We start from the raw sequence: 7056 nt of genomic DNA on the forward strand, positions 1-7056 counted from the left end.
GTCGCCGCTCGCCCGGTTTGCCCCCACGATATAGCCGCTCGCGCCGCCCGTCCCGGTCGCCTGGCCACTCTGCTGGGAACATGTGGTAAGGGAAAGGAAAATTATCTTACCCTTGAGAAAGGCAGGGTTCCAAGCCGCCGCTGCGGTAGCAAACGATCGGTGGCGCACTGCATGCAGGCAATCGACAGCACAAGACGTCCAGACGATCGGCGGCGCATGACGCTGAGAAGAATCGCCGGAGCGCGACGTCCAGGTAACCGGTGGTATGGCACACGCGATATTCTAGGCAGTCAGCGCGGGCTCTGTGGTTCAAGTGATGATTCCATGCCATATACGGTAGATACATCCGTGTAACAGGCACAGGGGTAAGTTAGTCTTTTCATAGCCAGTTAATGTGAAAAAACAATTAAAATGAATTAAAGAGGAGTTAATGACATACTAGAAGAACGCCCGTGCGTTGCAACGGGGCCACATTAACTTTAAGAGTTCAATATTAATCATGTTAATAATACATTTAATATTCTCATACATATCAAGTGACATATGAAAATATGGTAAGAGTTCAATATTAATCATGTTAACTTTAAGAGTTCAATATTAATCATGTTAATATTCTCATACATTTAATAATCATGTTAATAATACATTTAATATTCTCATACAACTACAAACATGAAAAATGATAGCACCCTATGAAATATGGTAAGATTATGTGTTTTTGCACGCAATTGTTGTGATTTATGTGTGATTTTTTTAATGTGATTTCGTACAAACAATTATAGTGAATATATACTACTACCACTACCAACTACAACTTGTGACCAATCACATAAAGATATATATTTAGAAAGATGTGCATTGCTACGACTTCTAAATTGATATATCATACTGTATTTTGTCTCTTTTCGCTTCTTTCCTCTCCTCATCTCGTTGGCTAGTCTTCTCTGATTATTTGTTGTCAATCCTTTTATCAAGGTTATGCAAAAAGAAAGTTCAAAATGTTCAGATCAAAGATAAATCTCTATGAAAACTAATTATTCAAGAGCGACGATGCAAATTAAAAGATGAGACAACACCTTGATGAAAAAATGCAGATCCACTTGTATGGCGTCCAAATATGTTACCCAGTGGGTTTCTTGTTCACTGAGCAAATTTCAGCACTTTCATGGAATTAATTAGTAGAATTATTGTAACACCAAGCATGTACAAGTATCCCAAGATGACCACGAGTGAAATTTCTACTGTAGTGCATACTAAACATATCTGACCTTTTTCTTCTTGAATCCATCAAATTTTCATTTCATTTAGAGCATCATGATGTCGTGAATACAACTTCAAAACTATTTAGAGCATCATGACCTCAACACTTCTAAGTCTGAAATCATCTCTATAAATGATCTGTGGAGCAATTCATAAACTGCAGTCAGTAGACAAATTAATTAGATTGTGCATGCATGAGACGATGGATTGTGTAGATGATCCCTAAGCTGTGGAACAGTACAACCAGAGAAAATAGCAGTCAAAGGGAGGAATTAGCTAGTTAGATTGTAGATGCATGCATGAGTCAGCCGGTGCAAGGGAAGTCGCGCGGAGCGCCATGACGAACTCGGAGTCTGGGCCCGAGCCGTTACACCTCGGCGGCAGATAGCGGCCAGCACAGCCGCTGCCCGCTGGGTCGCTACTCGCTAGTGCCCACCGCGCTGTTGAATCCACCGCCGATTGTAGCCACTGCATACAGTGTTCGCGCCGCCATGATGGTGCCCGACGAGGACGGCACAGGGCGGCGGAGTCGTGCATATCCAGCGGTGAGATCGAACAGCGAGGCGAGGTGACCGGCAGCGAACGGGCAGGACCTGCGGCGTCGGCTGCAGATCTCCTGGAACAGAGAAAAAGAGAGAGAGGTAGAGACTGAGGAAGGAGAGGTAGGGCACAGGAAGAGGAGAGGGATACTGGTGTCCATGGCGAGGCCTCCGTTGTCCACCGGCAAACCTCCATGGCTAAGGTAAGGTGCACCTACACCCGTAACACACCAGCATGACCTGACGGTGAACGGGTTCACGTGACGAGCGCGGGGCTGGCAATCAACGTTTCCTGATCCTCCTCGCTGATGCATAACGGGCACGCATCGCTGCCTGGGTCGCTCACCATGAAGAAGAAGATAGGGTGGAGGAATTGAGCGAGGGAGGAGGAATCGAGCGGCTTGTACGGCAAGGGGCCAAACCATGATAAAAATCAGTACAACCCGTGCGAGGTGGAGAACGAAATGACTTACCTATAGCTCATGATTCGATTGAGATGATAGGGAAGGAAGGAAAATTGTGATTTAGCCAGACAAAGTTTTGGAAAGTTCTGATTCAGCTGAGAAATAGATGGAAATAATGCCCCAGGATGAGGAGGTCACGATTAGGGTATGGCAAGAAGAACTTTTTTGGAAAGCTTTGATTCTGGTGATAATTACCATATTCGAAATTTCCTTAGTTATAGCCTTACCATACATGGATTGATTTATTACTATAATTATTATATTTGAGATTTCTAAGTTTATAGCCTTACCATACATGGATTAGTTGTGATTGATTACCATAAATACGTTGGGTATTGTCGGTCAGACGAGAAAGAGAAAAACCGGTGGGAGGGGGGTGGTGGGAGGTGGGACGAAGAAAAACCGGTTGAAAATAAACCGGTTGAAAATAAACCGGTTGAAAGTGGGGGGACTATTCAATCAATTTGTCCATTAGGAGTAGAGACTAATCAAGGATTCAACGACCTAAGTGGCAATTGTGCGAATCAATTCTCCAGAGTGGCAAATCAGCGAAGCCTCACGAACAGCGGTGGAGACGGGGACCGGCAGGGGGCTGACCCCCCTAATGTCACTGGTTTAGGCCTAATACTAATGTAAATATTGACTTTTTTGCTATTAAAACAATGCATTTTAATGATCTGGCCCTCCTAATTTGATTTTCCTGGCTCCGCCACTGCCCACGAATAAAGTGGCAAAAATCCAAATATCTCGCAAAGCTTAGCACGCGCGAGCCGCTCTAGCAGCCGCTGCAAAAAAAACAGCGCGCGTGCTCTCACACAAACAACATATGCATTCCAAATACAACCAAAAAAATCAAACACAACCAAAAAAAATCATCAATTAATAGTTCAACTTTATTATTACAACTCAAACAAAATAATTTATCTTGCAATAGAACAAATAGTTCAACAAATACAACACCAAACATAGAAATCATGATGCTCTTTGTCGGTCATTCCATGCCCACCACTTCTCGATGAGATCCTTCTGAAGATCATTATGCGTTTTGGCATGTCGAATGGCTTGATAGGAGGCAACAAAATGGGCAACCCTCGCAGCCCTCCGCGTGCCGCACTCGCACGGGATGTCCCAAGAGCTCATACTGAGAGTAGTCTAAATCTTGGCCACGCTCATTCTTGATGATCATGTTGTGCATGATCACACAAGCATGCATGGTGTACCAAAGCATCTTTTGATCCCGAAATCTAGCCGGTCCTCTCACAATGGTAAATTGGGCTGACAAAATCCCAAAAGCTCTCTCCACATCTTTCCTAGCCGCCGCCTGAGCATTGTGGAAATCAAGATTTTTCTCTTCTAATGTTTGCCAATTTGGATAGATGTCATCCGCAAGATAGTAGCCATAGTTGTATGTACTATAAACTGCACCGGTGGCAGTTTCCCATTTGCAATCTTATTCATCAGTGGTGACTGATTAACAACGTTGATCTCATTCGAAGATCCATGCATTCCAAAAAAAGAATGTCAAATCCAAGTTTCTTGATCTGCCATCGCTTTAAGGATTATAGTGAGACCTTTTTTTTGCCTGTGGAATTGTCCATGCCATGCCTTAGGACAGTTCTACCAACTCCAATGCATGCAATCCATTGAGCCAAGCATACCTGGGAACCCGCGAGTTTTGTTCATATCCAAAAGCCTTGCACAGTCTTCAGCATTGGGAGATCTCAAATACACCGGGCCAAACACTTGCACAATTCCGACTGCGAAGCACTTGGCACACATGCATGATGGCTTGAGTCTCACCCATGGCCAAGTGGACATCAACTAGATCAGCCGGAATACCGTATGCCAACATACGCAAAGCGGCTGTCATCTTCTGAAAGGTGCTATGCCCGAGCTCTTCGGCGGCATTAATCCTTTGCTGGAAAAAACCGATCATGGCTCGCTAGTTTCTCTGCAATGCATCTGAACAGCTCGGTGCTCATCCGAAACCGGTGTTGAAAGTACGACTCGGGGTACATGGGATTATTCACAAAATAGTGCATCATCAATCTGTTATCGGCATCGATCTTATCCCTCCAAATTTTCTGCCGACCCATAACCGAACAACCGTGCTTTGGTTTTTGATTGATGTGCATAGCTAGGATGATTGCAAGGTCCTCCTCCTCTTCAATATCAAATTCTTTTTCGAAAGAATCATATGACGAACTCATCTACAATGTTGAATTTAAACTAGTCTATAAAAACTACAAACAACATGCATCAATTTATGTAAAAAATATGAAGTCATAGCAATACATACCTTGCAAGTGTTTTCTCGAACACCTTGTGGGCGCTGAGCGGCTGTGGGCGGCTGGGTGCTATTCGTCGGAGGAATGGCGCGTGCGAGGAGCGGCGGCGACTAGAGGGAGACGGAGGAAGCAGCAACGAGGATAGGCCGGGGAAGTGCCGGAATGGTGCGGGCGGGGGGCGGGGGGGCGCTTGGATTGTGGTAGGTGGAAGTCGCGAGCAGGCGGTTGAGTGTGCAGCGCGCGGGAGTGGGCGCAGCAAATAAACAGCGCGCGATGCCGTTTCGGGCGGCCGCGCATGCGATTTTAGCGCCTCCGTTGAAACTCCCGGAGAAAACCGAAATTTTCTAGCGCGGCGCTTATATAGCATTAGCGCGGCTGTTAAAGATGCTCTAAGCTACATGCAGGACTCAAAACAAATATTAAAAAGCTTAACAGTGATGACCGGACCTGCACTTCTCCAGCGGGAAGTCATGCTTCATCGAGAGGCCGTCGACGAGGAGGCCAGGAACCTGTCCACCCTGGCCGCCGTGTCCATGTCAATGGCCACTGTGCTCAGCCCCAAGACGATCACGTAGATCTTCCAGCCGATGGCCACGAGTGTGAAACAAGATATTTTGGGAACTGCACGACACCCCTAACCGGGGTGTGGCTATCTCATTATATAGAGGTACCCAAGGGGTACAATACAACGTTACAATACAGAGGCTACGTATATACAGTCTAACATCCTCCCTCAATCTTAACTATGTCCTGAAGTACAAAGCAAGTTAAGATTGTGCCTACAGCCTACAAACTGTGGTTGTGGTAGAGGCTTCGTGAAGATGTCAGCAAGTTGATCCTTTGATGAGATGAACTTGATACAGAGTAGCTTCTGTGCAACACGTTCCCGAACAAAGTGATAATCCACCTCAATGTGTTTTGTCCTCGCATGAAACACTAGATTAGAAGAAAGATATGTAGCACCAATGTTGTCACACCACAGAACTGGAGGACGAGCTTGAGGAACACGCAACTCTCTCAACAGAGACTGTACCCATATGATTTCAGCAGTTGCATCAGCAACAGCTTTGTATTCAGCCTCAGTACTGCTGCGAGACACAGTTGCTTGCTTGCGAGCATTCCAGGCGATCAAGTTAGGACCCAGAAATACCGCATAACCCCCCGTGGATCGCCTGTCATCCGGACAACCAGCCCAGTCGGCATCAGAGAAGGCCGAGAGCTCATATGTCGGTGCAGGCTGAAGATGCAGACCATAGGCAGCAGTACTACTGACATAGCGCAAAATACGCTTGACGGCTGACCAGTGAGACGTCCTGGGTGCATGCAAAAACTGACAGACACGGTTAACTGCATAGGAGATATCAGGCCTGGTGATAGTGAGATATTGCAGACCACCAACAATACTGCGATACTCAGTAGCATCATCAGCCGAGAGAGAGTCACCATCAAGAGCAGACAACCGATCAGTAGCAGACATCGGAGTGAAAACAGGTTTGCATTTGAGCACTCCAGCACGACGCAACAAGTCCAAGGAGTACTTCTTCTGAGTGAGAGTCAAACCTGCAGAGGACCGTGAAACCTCAAGACCAAGGAAAAAGTGAAGAGCACCCAAATCCTTGACAGCAAAATCATCACGAAGAGCAACCACAAGGCGATCAGCTGCAGCAGCCGAAGAACTGACAAGGATGATATCATCAACATAAACCAGGATATACATCGTAACCTCAGGGCGCTGGAGGAGGAACAGTGATGTATCAGCAGTGGATGGAGTAAACCCAAGAGCCCGAAGAACGGATCCAAGGCGAGCATGCCATGCACGAGGAGCCTGTTTCAGTCCATACAGCGCCTTGACCAGATGACAGAGATGATGAGGTCGTGTCGGATCAACAAAACCAGGCGGCTGACGCATATAAACCTCCTCCTCCAGAATGCCATGGAGAAAGGCATTCTGTACATCAAGCTGACGAAGGAACCATCCACGAGTAATCGCAAGAGACAGTAGTAACCGAATGGTAGTAGGCTTGATAACTGGACTGAACGTGTCTTCATAATCAAGACCATACCTCTGTTTGAAGCCCTTGGCGACTAACCGTGCCTTGTAACGCTCAATGGAACCATCAGCATGGCGCTTGACCTTGAAAACCCACTTGGAATCAATGATGTTGACACCAGACTTTGGAGGAACAAGACGCCAAGTATCATTCTGTTGGAGGGCATAAAACTCTTGTTCCATTGCAGCACGCCAATGAGGAATACTCAACGCAGCCTGAAAGTGACGAGGCTCTGCATTAGGGTCGCCAGCAGTATGAGCCATGCACGCAGCAAGCCAGGCAACCGTGCCATCTGTCCGCTCTTTCGGGCGAAACACACCAGACTGGCTCCGTGTGCGCGGTAGAAGTGTGACGGCAGAATCTACCGGAGCCGGAGCTGGAGCAGAATCAGCAGAGGTCGTGGACGAGGCCGAAGCCGAGTCCGGCGAGTCAGGCTCCCCGGTGGCCGAGGCAG

The sequence above is a fragment of the Triticum dicoccoides genome, chromosome 6A (assembly GCF_002162155.2).
Source record: "Triticum dicoccoides isolate Atlit2015 ecotype Zavitan chromosome 6A, WEW_v2.0, whole genome shotgun sequence".
Lineage (NCBI taxonomy): Eukaryota > Viridiplantae > Streptophyta > Magnoliopsida > Poales > Poaceae > Triticum > Triticum dicoccoides.